Genomic DNA, 14722 nt, shown 5'->3' on the forward strand with positions numbered 1-14722 from the left:
CACACTCTGAAATGCTTCTAAACATTGACATTGATGTGTTTTTGTCCCTTTTTTTTAATGTGGCTTTGCAACCGGGACAAAAGTTTGTAAGTATTCTTCTTCTCCTATTAGATTATATCATCATGCTGAGGTCGACACACACTATTCCACGCTCAGGTCAACAGCGGCGGCTGTGCGAGTGCTGTTATCTTTTTAAGATCAATGATCATGGAGAATACTTAGTATCCACTCTGCCCAGGGATGAATCAATACACTCTTATTGCCTCTTCTCATTGTCCCTCAGTACGTTTCGTTCACATGCATAAAGTGAGCTAAATTAGGGAACATGAAGTATGTTAGTATCAGCCTGTCTGACAGGTTGTAGAACCGAGCAGGGACAATGGAATAAGTGTCCTTGATTCAGGCTCTTTAGTGCAGCCTCAGTGAACCAACATTGTGCTGAATTAGCCTGTATGCTAATGACCAACAGCGTCGCTCGTCCGTTCAGCTCAGGCCAAATCTGCTTATGTAATGGGACATGAACGCAGCTCCAGTGAGGGACTGCTTAAAGCAGCGTAGACACTTGTACGTTACACGGAATGGTAGAGGGTTTTCCTCCTATTCACACTGTTCCAGGGTGTTCTCTGCCATCCACAGTTCTAAAACCAACTCATTTATTCTAGAATGTTCCCTTTTAACCCGCACTGTTCTAAAATGTTCTAGAATGTTCTCCCTATGTACACACCCTCCTCTAGAGCATTCTGTCTCAGTACCTTTGTTCTAGAATGTTCTCTAGAATGGAATTTTCCCTATTCCCACGGTTCTTCAATGTTATCCCTACTTATGAACTCCCCAATCTAGGACATTACAAAGCCCAGAAGCAAAACACAGCACTGTGAATATAACAGCATTTTTGGAAGACTCTTGTGATTGACAGTAGTGGTTTGATTGACAGTCTTGGTGTGTGCCTGCATGTGTGTATGTGTGTTTGCAGACGGCTCTCCACTGGGCAGCCAAGCAGGGCCGCATAGAGACGGTGGACATGATGGCTCGCTCTGGCGCAGACGTCAACCAGAGAGCGGTGAGAGCTGACAGGAGACTGAGCTCCTACTGACACACTCACATTTACACCTCTGCAGGGGCTCACATGCTGCACACACAAACACACACCTCACACACACTCACAAATATGGACCATGGACACTCCCAGAAATTAACACCTCCTTGTGGTGCACCCGCTTTAACTGGTTTTACATTTTAGTTCATATTTATATATGCTCTGGGCAATGTTCTGCTGGGAACACTAGGGTTCTGGCATTCATGTGGATGTTACTTTGAAACATACCACCTACCTAAACATTGTTGCAGATCACGTGCACCCATTCTTTGTAACATTATACCTGAATGGCAGTGACCTCATTCAGCAGGATAATCCTGCCTCACTGCAAAACTAATCTTGAGAAATGGTTTGAGGAACATGACAAAGAGTTCCAGGTGTTGACTTTGCCACCAAATTTCCCAGATCTATATCAGATCAAGCATCTATGGGATGTGCTGGACATACAAGCCATTGTTCTCCATGTGGTTCACTGGTTGTCTTTCCTTGAATCATTTTTAGTAGGTACTAACCACTTCATAGCGGAACCACCCCACAAGACCTTTTGTGTCAATAAATGTTTTTTTATTTTAACTATTACCCTGTTTTCAACTCTTTATTCATTTAGAAGGCCAATTACCCAATCCCTGTCCATGTGAACTCCTCCTATCACTAGCAATGCCCCCAACACTAGAAGAGTGAAGACTAGCACATGTCTCCTCCAACACGTGAACTGCTTCTTATGCAGCATCGCTAGGTAGTCAGCATGCTTGGAGGAATCGTGGCTCCACAGCTCCGGTATAACAGCTAGCAGACGCCAGTGCTGATCAGCATCACACAACAAGAGAAAAGGGGAGAAAGTGCCATCAACCTACCCATAGGCCAATCATGCACTCTCATTTCCGGCTACTGATGGCAAGCAGCATGACCCAGGATTCAAACCAGTGATCCTCGAATCATACACTCCATACACAGACACTTGCTGTTTTAAAGATGTTCAGACCCAGTCATCGAGCCATCACCTTTGTGTCTTGACAAAGTGTCTCAGAACACTGTTTATCAACAAAAATTGACTGTTCAGTTGCAGTCTCATATATCATATATCACATATCCATGTCAGTGGTTTTAATGTTATGACTGAACAGTGTATATACTGAATAGAGCAACACCAATCAACAATAACATTAAAGGTGCCATAGAGTGGAAAACTATTTACCTTGACAGAACCTAATAATGAAGATTGACATACCATGTACCTCAAACACTGTCTCGTCATTTTAATGCAAATCCTGCATAAGCATAAGAGGGCTATAAAATGGGCACGTTCCAAACTTCTATGCCACTAGTCACACATAGGGACATTAAATGTGTTTTTTTAAGGCATGAAAGCATGGAAAGGCATGGGAACTGAGCAGGTATTTTTTCTGGGCTAAAAGCTAACTCTGTCTGGTAACTTTTGCTTTGGAAGGAATATCTACAATTGATATTTACATTAGTTTTGCTTCAGTGCTAAAATTACTGTGCTAACATTGTGTTTGATTCTGTGTAAGCCATTGCAGTGCCTTGCTATAAAACAGCCATTCAGAACAGAGCTCATCTAATTATTCATGAGGCCTCCACCCTAAAAGTTGTAAATGGGTGTGTAAAACCACATCTGGTCTTTTTTTTCAACCCAACTTCACATCTATAGAAACATCAGAGAACAATTACAACTATTGTAGGTCTCCCCTGTTAGCAGAAGATCCTTTTAGTCTTGAAAGTTGAGAGGTGGGGCTTAAATGGATCAGACTTGTTTGTCCCGCATATCCCGAAGATGCTTGATAATTTGGGGGCTAAATTTTGGAGAACACTCCCAAGACTGGAGATGCTCTGACCCAGTCATCTAGCCACCACAATTTGGTTCTTGTGGACCAAATTGCCCATATTGCTGCTTTTTAAAGAACTGAAAAACAATTTAAATAAATCATTGAAGCCCCATATTGCCATGACATTCCAGTCCATGCTTGGTGTATGTAAACCTTTGACCTCTGAATACTGAAGTAATAAACAGTAACTGCCCAGATCAGAAGCTCTTTAATTCTGATTTTCAACAGTGACTAAAACATTTGCACAGTACTGTATATAAAATCAGTTCAAGTCAAGTGTTGTAAATGCATGTACTGTGTGTGTAGTATGCTTAACTCAACCATTTGACTGTGTTTTAATCACTTTCTGATAAGTGGCCTTAGGTCACAGACTCCCCTGGCACTTATCTCTCATTTAGTCTCATCTAATTGAATGAATTAATCTATTAATCAAACAGGCTTTTCTAGAAAGTGTGTGTACACGGGCAGAGCTCACAATGAACCTGAACCTGCTGCAGGGCACTTTCTACACTGCCACCTCCGACTTTGCATAAACATCATCTCGCATTTATTTATTCAAACCCTGCACTTAGAGACAGCCCTGCCCAGTGTGGACAGTGGTGCTCGGGCCTCACCCCCCAGTTCATGCATATTCTAAATCACACCATCTTATCTCTCTCCATTTAGGCTTGGCCAGGTGCAGGGAAAATACACAGAGCATCTTTGTGCTTCTGGCATTTTTCTTCCTTTATGTCAAGGTGAAATACTCATTCACGCTCTTTATCTGACCCTCAGCATCACCGCCCTCACCCACATTTTCATTCCATTCCATTTTGGCCCATCAGCTTTCAGTGGCAACAGACTCAGATGAAGTACTGAAGGCTGAATCTTCTCTCTCTCTCTCTCTCTCTCTGCCTGAGGGGCGACTCTACCATAACTTGTTTATAGAAATTGAAAGTGTTAAAAGCTTTTTTTGCTATTAACAGTGTGTGTATGTGTGTGTGTGTGTGTGTGTGTGTTTGGGTGAATGTGTACTGTATTGTAGTGTGTGTGGTCAGTTGCATTTTCACTAAAGTTGCTACAATTTTGCTACAGTTCTGATAATATGTGTTGGAGTGTGTGTGAAGTGTGCGTTTGTGTGTCATTTTGTCCAATCCATCACTTGTGTTTACACACACTGGCATGGGTGTGTGTGTGTGTTTGTGAGCTTCCCTCTCCTGCAACAGTGTCTGACTAAGGGTGTGTGTGTGTGTTTGCAGTTCTGTGCCGTCCATCACTTGTGTTTACACATCCTGACTTTGTGTGTGTGTGTGTGTGTGTGTGTGTGTGTGTGCATGCGCGTGCACACGCATGTGCATCCGCGCTCTCCCTGTGTGAAGGCAACGGTGAATGTAATGGAGGGAAATTGTTGTGATTAGTTAATGCTTTCTCCGTCTGTTTCTCCTCGGCTGCTCTAATCTCTTCCTCTCACCCTGTCTGCCGTGATGTGCGCGCTGGAGATAATGGTTAAAGCCTTCACCAGCACAGCCGAGCACACACACGCCTCTTATTGCCTTCATAATTACATAATTAACTTTTGCTCTCTAATCGTTATGGAGGTAATGGTGCTGTTCAAATGGAGCCCCTTCTGGGCAGGAAGGGAATAAAAAATCAATAATCCATAGAGTGCCATCAGGGCCTGGAGACGTCTCAGTAGGCTTCGCTCACACGGCAGACGCTACTTTCTTCTTCAGCCTTGTAGAAACACCCCCCACACCACCACTACCTCCACCACAAGCACTTCCACTACCTTGTCAATCGTTTTTTAAGTGAGCAGCTCAGTAGTTCCATTTTAATCAAGGTGCTTTTAGTCTTTAACACGTAGCAGGAGATGATAGCCTCACAGTACACTCTTAAAAATAAAGGTGCTACAAAGGCTTCTTTGAGCGATGCTATAGGAGAACCCTTTTTGGTTCCTAGAAGAACCATGTCCGTAAAAGAGATGTGTTGGGGTTAAGAAGCTTTCCATCAAGTGATGGTTCTTTAGACCTTTAAAAGGTCCTTCATACGTACACTATATGGGCAGAAGTATTGTGACACCGGCTCATGCATTGTTTCTTCTGAAAGCAAGGGTATTGAAGGAGAGTTTATTCTGCTTTTGCTGGAGTAACTGTCTATACTGTTCAGGGAAGAAGGATTTCTACTAGATTTTGGTGCATTGCTGTGAAGTTTTGATTGCAGCAACCTGAACATTAGTGAGACTCCCCAACTCATCCCCTACTCAAGAGTATTGGAGCACCATCATTCCAGAGAACACAGTTTACACTGCTCCACTGCTCAATGCAGGCATGGAGCCAATAGGTTTATGTTTATCTGCACCAGAAAGTCCTGTTCTATTGGCAATATCTCTCTACAGGTGCATTTGCACATATGTGTTGACAGTGGGTGGAAGAAGCTGAATGCATTCATTAGAAGGGGTGTCCACAAACATTTGCAGATACAGTGTACATCTCCATGGTTGTTATATGGCATAACTCCAAGTACACTTTGTAGTACCCTAATTTTTAGGAGTCTAGGGTGCAAAAAAGTTAAACCGTCATAGCTGTTAAACCCATTTGTAGGTGTTACATTTCTGACAAATCTCTCTCTCTCTCTCCCTCTCGCTCTGTTTTTTCACCTCTTTCATGATACACTCTTTCTTGCCGACCTCTTGCAGCACGTAAGTACATCCATTTATATCCACACGCCACTTAAAATGCCCGTGGTTCAATCTGTCTATCTTATATTCAGAAAATGCAGACTTATAGCTTTACGCTCCTCAGATGAATAGAGGCTTGGCGAAATATTTCCAAGGCCAAATTGCCCTTAATGTCAGTGTGAAATTAGGTTCCTGACCCGGGCCGGCGCCGTGCAGTATGCTTATTCTCTTTCTTTAATCTTCCCTCTGCCTACCCTGGCATACCGGAGCCGACGCCGGACTCTGATGACATCCTTCTTTTCTCCTCCATCTGTCTCTCTTTCGCTCTTAAGGGGGTGAGTTCTATTTTAATATACCTGTGAAATGAGCCTGGCTTTAGCATAAACGTGCTTTAGATTCAAAGTGCGGTCACGCTACACACTGATTTGCTGTCCACCTATGAGAGGGGATTGTGTGAGTGTTAGGAGCCGGCGTGCTATTGGAGTCCAAATCTCATCTCCCTGCAGGGACATTGAACAAATAGGTTTTATTAAAAATTCAAAAGGGAGACACTCTTGGATTTTCCAGCGAGTTATGGAGAAAGAACTGATAGGTTATGAATGGAGCTCTCTACCTGAGCTATATTACAAAAAGCGTGCCACGCGGAGAAGTTTAAGGTGACCACCTCCCCCCCTTCCCCTGTATTTAAGTCTACCCATATTGACCTCTCATCTTCAATACATAAATCACTCACTCTCCCCACAATGAGTTTTTTTGTGTCAGCACCTATGACGATGAAGTGTGTGTGTATCTGTGTGTGTGTCTGAGTGAGTCAGTTTTGTCAGTCAGTCTCGTTAAACCGAACCCCAGTGACTCACCTTGATCTCCACTGGCTCCTTTGGCCCCCTGGCCAGCTGCTCCCTGGCCTTTACTTACATTTAAAGTAAACATGAAGCTGAGCACATGAAAGTGTCTGTGACCTTTCCAAAAAAATGTCAATGCTAGCACTCGTGTAGTAATGAGGACTAGAGCAGAGGGAAGCCTACTTTAACCTTTAAAGGCAGCAATGCTATGGGAAAAGCATTATGCTAGCGCTGTTGTTAGCTACGTGGATGCACCATGCACGGTAGCTACAAAAGCTACCGCCGACGGCCCTATCTGATACACACTCTAACTACAGTGATCATGGGCTGTGTGTAGTCTTTTGCATGGTACTTTCTGCATGATGGATCTGACTGAAATTTGTCATAAATTGAATATTTGTCTCACAGGTTTATGAGGGATGGGTGATATAAAATCAAATTTTGCAGCCTCTGGACAGCAATTCAATTATGTTATGATACATTAAAAATGAAAGGTTTTCTTGAAATATGAAATAATAAGGAATATGTTTGTATATAAAAAAAAATAATGAAACATTATGTAACCATTACATTATTTCATTAATTCATATACAATATTTATTTATACAATAATAAGACAATAATTGAAGAAATATACAAATATCATATCATAGTATAAATTAGTAATACAGAAATGAAAAGTTATTTCATTATTTTATTTTTATATGAGCCTAAAGAAGCAATAAAATCACAGGACAAGTGACACATCAGTAATTCTGTTATACCTCTCACCCCTAATGTTTATGTCTTCGTGACAGCAGCATGATCTGCAGTGATGTGAGAAGGTGGTCAGGTGATTATGTAGGCGTGGCATATGGATTTATAGTGATCAAAAGCTGCAAAGAATAATCATGCGTAGGCCTGCTGTTTCCAACTGTGGGGAGGTGAACCAATTCAACTTCTCAATCAGTGCCTCTCTGTTCTTTTTCATTTGCCTTTGTGTTTATTTTTAGCATCTTTTCTAATCATGTGGCCCATTAGCGCTTTGAGAGACGCACCAAAGGAAGACGAGCACTAAACAAAGTGACAACAGAGAGGTATCGCAGAAGAAAGAGATGACACCAAACGTGCATTTATCTCTGTGTTTCCAGAAGCCTTCTTCACCATGTGAAAAAAGCTCCCCCGCGGAGTGTTAATGGGCAGTCAGAGGCACTGCCCTGCTCTAAGCGCCCGGCCCGTTTAGGGCAGCCATCATTGTAGTGGAACCGAACCCCACTGACTGTCTCTCTATGAGGCCTACTTTGCCCACCCCTGACTACCCTTACTCCTCACTATCAGTTCTCCTCACTGTCTATGTGAAAAAAAACAACACTTCTCACATGTGGAGTGCTTTGCTAAGAGCATGTGGAGAGAGAGTGAGTGACAGCAGCTCCGTCAGGGGGCTGGCCAGTGTTAATGTGCGGGCCGGCAAATGACAGGCGCGCTGTAGTGTCTCCCGCAGCACCAACGAGGAGTGGCCGCTGCACACAGCGGTGTGTGAAATGATGTCCAGCTGCTTTTTAATATCACAATCGACTGACAGACACACCGGGGCAGTGAGAGTGGCTGTCAGTTAACTCCCTGCCGAAATGCACAGATGTAAAGTATATTCCATACCAGCTCACCAGCTGCCTCCGGCTGATGCAGAGAATAGAGACGCAGGATGATGACTAAGAAGTTTTGTTTGTTTGTTTACTGTGTTTGTGTGCACATGTTCTTTTTTTTTAACAGGGATACACAGCTCTTCATCTGGCTTCTCTGCATGGACATGCCCACATCATTCAGCTTCTGGTTAATAACTACAGTAAGTGATTTTTAATTGTCATTCAAGGTTGTAGCTCGCTAATGCATCTCTGCTGCACCTTGGATTGGGTACCGAAGTCTGTACTTTTAAGGGTACCGGCTCTGCAATATTTGTAACTCAAAATGCAAAGTTGGCCATGGACAGTTCACAGTTCTAACCTGAGCAAACACCTGGCCAAGCACAACGTAGACCTAAAAGCTGAAAAGTGTACTGTATTTAATAGCCTGAAAGTCAAGTTCCCTGAAACAGCTTCCACTAAAGTCAGTATGCTGAAGAAGTTGATACGTGGTATTTTAAATGAGGAATTGACAACTTCCTCAACATCTTCAGGGACGTTACAGTATATGCTATAACACTGTTATGCAACAAAAAAGTGCTGAATTTTGCATTGTGTATTTAAAATGCATCAAAAACAGCACAAACACTTAGCACGCTTCCCTTAGTACCCCAGGCAGATTTCACTCCTGCCTGATTTAAAGTAAACCTGTTTGAGACCACATACACGGGTGCCATACATACCTTTATGATCACTCTACACTAGTGTTGAAAATGTAAATACTATCTGAGGTAAAACTGCACTTCAACACACTAAACTTGTCTCGCTTCTAGACATTGGGAATGAGATAACATGTGCTTCTTCACACATAACAGCGTGCACACACTAACATATGCCCTGGTGACAGATTAGAGGTTGTAGAGATGGATTTGGGAGGTGCAGAAGGAGGTAGAGGGTGGTTTTATTTAGTGTGCTGTGTGAAATGTTCTAAATAAATAACAAAATGGTGAAATTGAGACATTTCGTTTTTTTACAACTGAAATTTTATCACTATAAAAATTGAGCGAAAGAATTACAGGTACAGTTGCACTCTTTGAAAAGAGTTCCTTGAAGTGAAGTCATAGAACCAATTTTGGTTCCTTGGAGCTTGGTTTTGAGTGTAGGGTTCCTTTTTCATTGTTTAGATAAATGTTGCCACTTTTAAAGAAAGAACCACTTTCGGTTCCATAAATAATCATGTTTGCTTTAAACGGTTCTTCATACCCTAGCTCTTTACATCTCTATTGTAAAAACGGTTCTTTATGGAACCAAAAGTGGTTCTTCTATAACAATTGTAGCACCTATACCGATCCAGTCTTTTATCTCAAAACCAGCCCAAAACCTTTTTTAATTTTACCTCTTTTTTTAAATGGTGTATTCCTTCAAAATCTCTAGATCTCCAGAGAAAGCCCACCATACACTCCTGCATGTTTATCGTCACTATGACTCTGTACTGCCAGCCGTGTGTGTGAATGGAGCACCATTAGATGTTGGTTGCAAGCTTCACTGAGCACAGCACAGTCTCCACATATGGTGCTATGGTGTAATGAATAATCTAGAAGCTGAATAATGACGAGAGTTCAGGAAAAGAAAATCTCAGTCCAGCTCTGTCCCCCTGACTGCGAGCTAGCTCTCATCCTCGCTAATGAAGGAAGCCACAGAGTGTGTCAATAGAACAATTCATTAGAGCGGTCCCTCGAGATTCATTGACTGGACAGCGTGTGTGTGTGCATGTGTGCATGTGCGCCACTGCATGTGTGTGTTTGCAAAAGCCCCCAACTCAGAATCGACACCCATATGTTGTGTGTTAGGGAGCCACCCAATTCTGTTGTGTTTGTAATTCACTAAAACACATATGGCCCAGGTCACTATTAGCGCACACCTCCTCTGTACACACAACAGAGTTTCCATATGGTGCATGGAAATGGATACTCCATGGTCTGCCTCTATCACCTACTGCTCTGCTGGAACCTGCAGAGAGAGAGACACACAGACAGACAGAGCGAAAGGGAAAGAAAAAGACAGAAACATATACATTGTTCACACTTTTAATAGACAACTCCATCGTTTTCAAGTTTCAGCTCAATGTCTGGCATCTGTTTAATACCGGTAATGGCCAAAGACATTGGGCCTTGTTCGCCGATTGTTCTTAATAAGACATTTCTTTTTAAGACCCACTTATGCTGTGGGTTCTGACATGCATCAGTGTTTTCTTATTTAGAATTTGTTCAGTATAGAAGGGCAATGGGATCCATCGTTATAAGAGCAGAGCTGTGAACAATCCTGCAGTTTAAAAACACATCAATAATCTGACCTAGACATTTTGTTGGATCCTGTCTCAAAAACAAATTTGAGAAAATTCTAAGGAAGATGTTGGAAAATTGGGCCCAATTGGGTTTCAGATTTCATGTTTTTTTCTGTGCCTACAAAAGCCCACGGACTGAAAACACTTAATATACAAGTGTGAAGAAGTTCAGCAGCTGTCCATTGGCTTCTGATGAAACTAGTAGTGAGGAGTATTAAGCATTTGCCACAGCATCTCAAAGAGAGTAAGCTCACCAAAGCTCAATCGGTAAAGTTCTGAGAGATCTCATTAGCTTCTCTGAGAGGATATCAGGACAAACAATCTGAACAGATATTCATCTGGATATTCATCACTGGATATTGTTAGGGCCGGGCAGTGTGACAAAAAATGTGTATGGCAGTATTTTTGTACGATTTTGGCGGTTTCATGGTATATCATGGTATTTTAATGTATTTATATGTGACTTACTTTTGCCAAAGAGAGAAGCACAGTTTTTATTATTTACTGTGTGATTTTAGCTAAGGTGTCTTACACACTCCCCTGGTTGACAACCTTTCCTATAGATCTTATTGGACTTGTAACATCTTCCTCTCCTCTGTAATCATGAGTTCATAGCCCGGGGTCCTTTAGGAGTGTTTGTGATGCGTCTAGGTTACGCTGCATAATGATATTATTGTATGTAAGAATTTTAAATGGTCTACCGAATGAACCGTCATACCGCCCAGCACTAGATATTGTCATATCTACTCTACATAATATGAGTTAGAGACTGTTACGAGGAGAAACACAATAGGAACTCCCAGTAATGTAGATAGTGAGAATGTATCACACGCACTACTGTTCATCTCTGTAATATCAAACACAGCTAATTATCTCCCTGGCATTAATCAAGGCAAGATATCAGGAGGTCTCTTGTTGTCTGTGGATATAAATTGAGTGGTACTGTGGCACTGATTCTCAATCACAGTGATGGGTGCACTGCTGCCAGGCCTTTACCCGGGCACGACCAAACCAATGAGCCATGCCCAGCCAAGCTGGCACCACTGCGCTCTCTCTGCACTACTAACTAAGTGGCCAGATTGTTGACTGTTAACTGAATGACGGCTGTTATTTACAGTTTGCTGAAGCACGTTAGCATCTTTCACAGTTTATTTGTCAATTAGAGAGATGACATGCACTGTTTCATTTTTAATGGAAACATTTTTCCCCTCTTTCCATTAAGGGAATGAGATTTTTAGAGTCTGCTGCATTATTTGACACGGTGTAATGCTTATTTGGGATCTACAAGTGAATTGCTGGTTTAACTATAGAGCTGTCCTAACTGTTTAAATGTGGCAGATGACCCAGAGTGTGGGTCGATGTGGTTCAGGTTTCTCACTGAGGACAGAAACGTTACAAATTACGACTGATCTCAAACTTCACACCAATACGTATTTCAAACTCTGGGTTTTACTAAGCAAGTGGTTCAGTGGGTGTGTGACTGAAGGAAGCTATGCCCAAACCTAATGTGGTAGGAGATGTGTGTGTGTGTGTGTGTGTGTGTGTGTGGTGGTGAAGAAACTGAATATAGTTTAACATGGTTATAAGCTGACTGCTTGCTGTGCCTTAAGCGGTATAGTTTAACACAGTTATAGGATTACTGCTGTGCTTCTAGAAACATAAGCCTCTCTTAGCGCCACAGAGCTTAAGACCTCCTCTAACTGTATTAAAGTATGTACAATTTCTCTAGACACAGCAGAAATCATATAACTCTGTTAGGCAGTTTGCAGTTTCTCAAGATACAGTGACGACTGGATGTCAATTTAAAAGCCTACACGCGAGAAGATGTGCAGCCAGCAGTGTGCCAATTCCACTTTAGACACACGCTTGGCTCACACCACGTTTTCCTGTATTTCTGTCCATCGGTTAGGTTCCCTGTGGCTCTACTAGACCTTAATGGAAGTTAATCTGGAAGACAAGCCATAAAATGAACTGAAAGAGGGATGAGTTTACTTTATGTAAATGTACACAACATTTTCACATGTATGTATTGTAGAGTCAGTCAAAAGTCGGGAAACGCATAAATACATTTAAAATATATATTTATAATATATATGTCACATAAAGCAACATTTTGTAGCAAGTTTCCTCTAAAATAGCAGCTGCAGAAGCCTGTAACGCCAGCTGCTACACTGGATAACTCTTTCAAGAACTAAAAAGTTGCACATAAAAAAATACACTTTGAATGTATTTGAATTAAACATGGCAAGTAATTCATAAAAAGTATTTTATATACACAATTTGTCAAACCTTGTGAACTGAAATCATGCAAAGCCCAGTCAGAAAGTAGGAACCTTTTGTACCCAAATGAAGTGAGTTATGAAGGACTTATGAAGTGAGATCCCCACATTTACATGAAAGGATATGTATTTCTTTGTTTTGTAGTGTACTCTCAGTCTACTCTCATGTTTTTCTAGCCATTTCTAACAGGTGTAGTCAGGGATGTTAGCTTGAATGTTGTGTGTTTAATGTATGGGACTGAAAAGCAGCTTGGAGGCACATTCGGACCTGCTGGTTGGAGCTCAAGCGGGTATACCTTTACAAAGATACCTCCCAGTTTTTTGACCTTTCTGCAGGTTCAGGCTGCAAGGTGAGCAGAGCTGAACACCAAAGGAAAACCCTTGGGTCCTTAGTCCTCATTATTCCACCCTACACATGAGCAGAAAAAGAGGGGGAAGGGGAACATACCCATTATAAGACCAGGCAGCACCATCAACAGCTTGTAGTTTTTAAAGCATTTTATCAACTGAGGTCTTCATATGCATATTTATTCAGGTCATTCAGTGCCTATCATTTCACCCATATGCCAAATGTGCTGGTATCATCACAAGTCAAAGAGACCTGCCATTCATGCAGATCCATTTGCTGGGCAGATTGAACCCGGTCGCATTAAAGCAGTACCCTTAGCCGCAGAATGTGCTATTTATAAAAAAGAAAGCCCAATCTGTTGTCACTCATTCTAAAAAAGGCCTAACAGGCTGTTGACACTCTACATGAAAATAGGCAAATGATGACCTTTCCTGCTAACTCTCATACTCTCCCCCCACCATTCCCTTCTTTCTCTCTCTTTCGGTTGCATGCCCTCTTTTCAAATGCACAATCCCCCCTCTCCTATTCAGTGTTATCTCAAATAATTAGCCCACCATTTCTGCCGAGGTCCCTGGAGGGCCAGCACCACTTAAAAGGCCGCTCGGTGTGGCCGGGCCAGGAGGGAGTTCAGATCAGCGCACACTCGCCCAATACTCAGCCCCTAATTAACCACCCAGGTATTAGAGCTGTGCCTAGATCAGCCTGAGTCCATATGGCTGGAACACCGCCACTGTGATTATCACTGATGGACACAGAGAGAGGGAAGTGTGTGCGCGTGTGTGTGGTGGTGGCAGTGGGGGGGGGTCTTTCACCTAGCACAAAGCCAGAGTATATTATTTTTAATGACTCCCCAATGGTACAGATGACGGTGCATTTGTTATTTTAAAGTAGAACCCTTTGTGCGCCGTATGCCCTTGACCTCTCTTTAACATGTTCTTGCCCTCTAAGAAAAGTCGTTACAGCGAGAAAGAAGGAGCCAAAGTGAGAAAGTACGAGTAAGAGGATACCGACCATATATCTTTTATGCCTTTGCAGCATAGACGTAAGATAATCTACTTTCAGTAAGTCCATTTAATCCAGAGTGTATTTAAGCAGGAACACAGATATTACTGTTTCTGCTGGTGCACACCCACATCAATGATCCCTCTGTCAACATTAAATCAATGCTCGCACTGTTTGGAATCCATATTTCCTCACTGTCCCCAGGAACAGGATCTCAGCGAACTGAAACAAATCTACTCCCTAATTCATAGCAGTGCTGTTGGAGTACTGACAGTGAATCATTACAGTAAATGTGTTTATGTTTCATAGAGGAGAAAAAAGAAAAAAGAAAACAGATTGAGTTTGAAACCCCCCGTGTTGGTGACAGCTGTATGGTAGAGGAACATTAAGAGCTCATTCATGTCTTTAATGATCCACGTAATGGCTGTGTGTGTGTATGTGTGTGTGTGTTCGTATTTGTGGGAACACACCACAAAGTAATGTGGATATCCCTAATGCACTGGGAATTAAGTAACAGCTGTCCTTGCATGAACAAGATGTGCAAAGTTAATATGCTGTGGCTTCAGTTTCTCAAAGTAGCAAATACCAGCCATGATTATTTTAAAGGCATCCGGACTCCATTTTCCCATCCCCATCTAAATGCACTTCCACAACTTATTTATCATCAGAGAAACCTACAGTCACTACACTGTTCTAAATTCTTAATGCAGTT

Source organism: Salminus brasiliensis, chromosome 2 (assembly GCF_030463535.1).
Source record: "Salminus brasiliensis chromosome 2, fSalBra1.hap2, whole genome shotgun sequence".
NCBI lineage: Eukaryota > Metazoa > Chordata > Actinopteri > Characiformes > Bryconidae > Salminus > Salminus brasiliensis.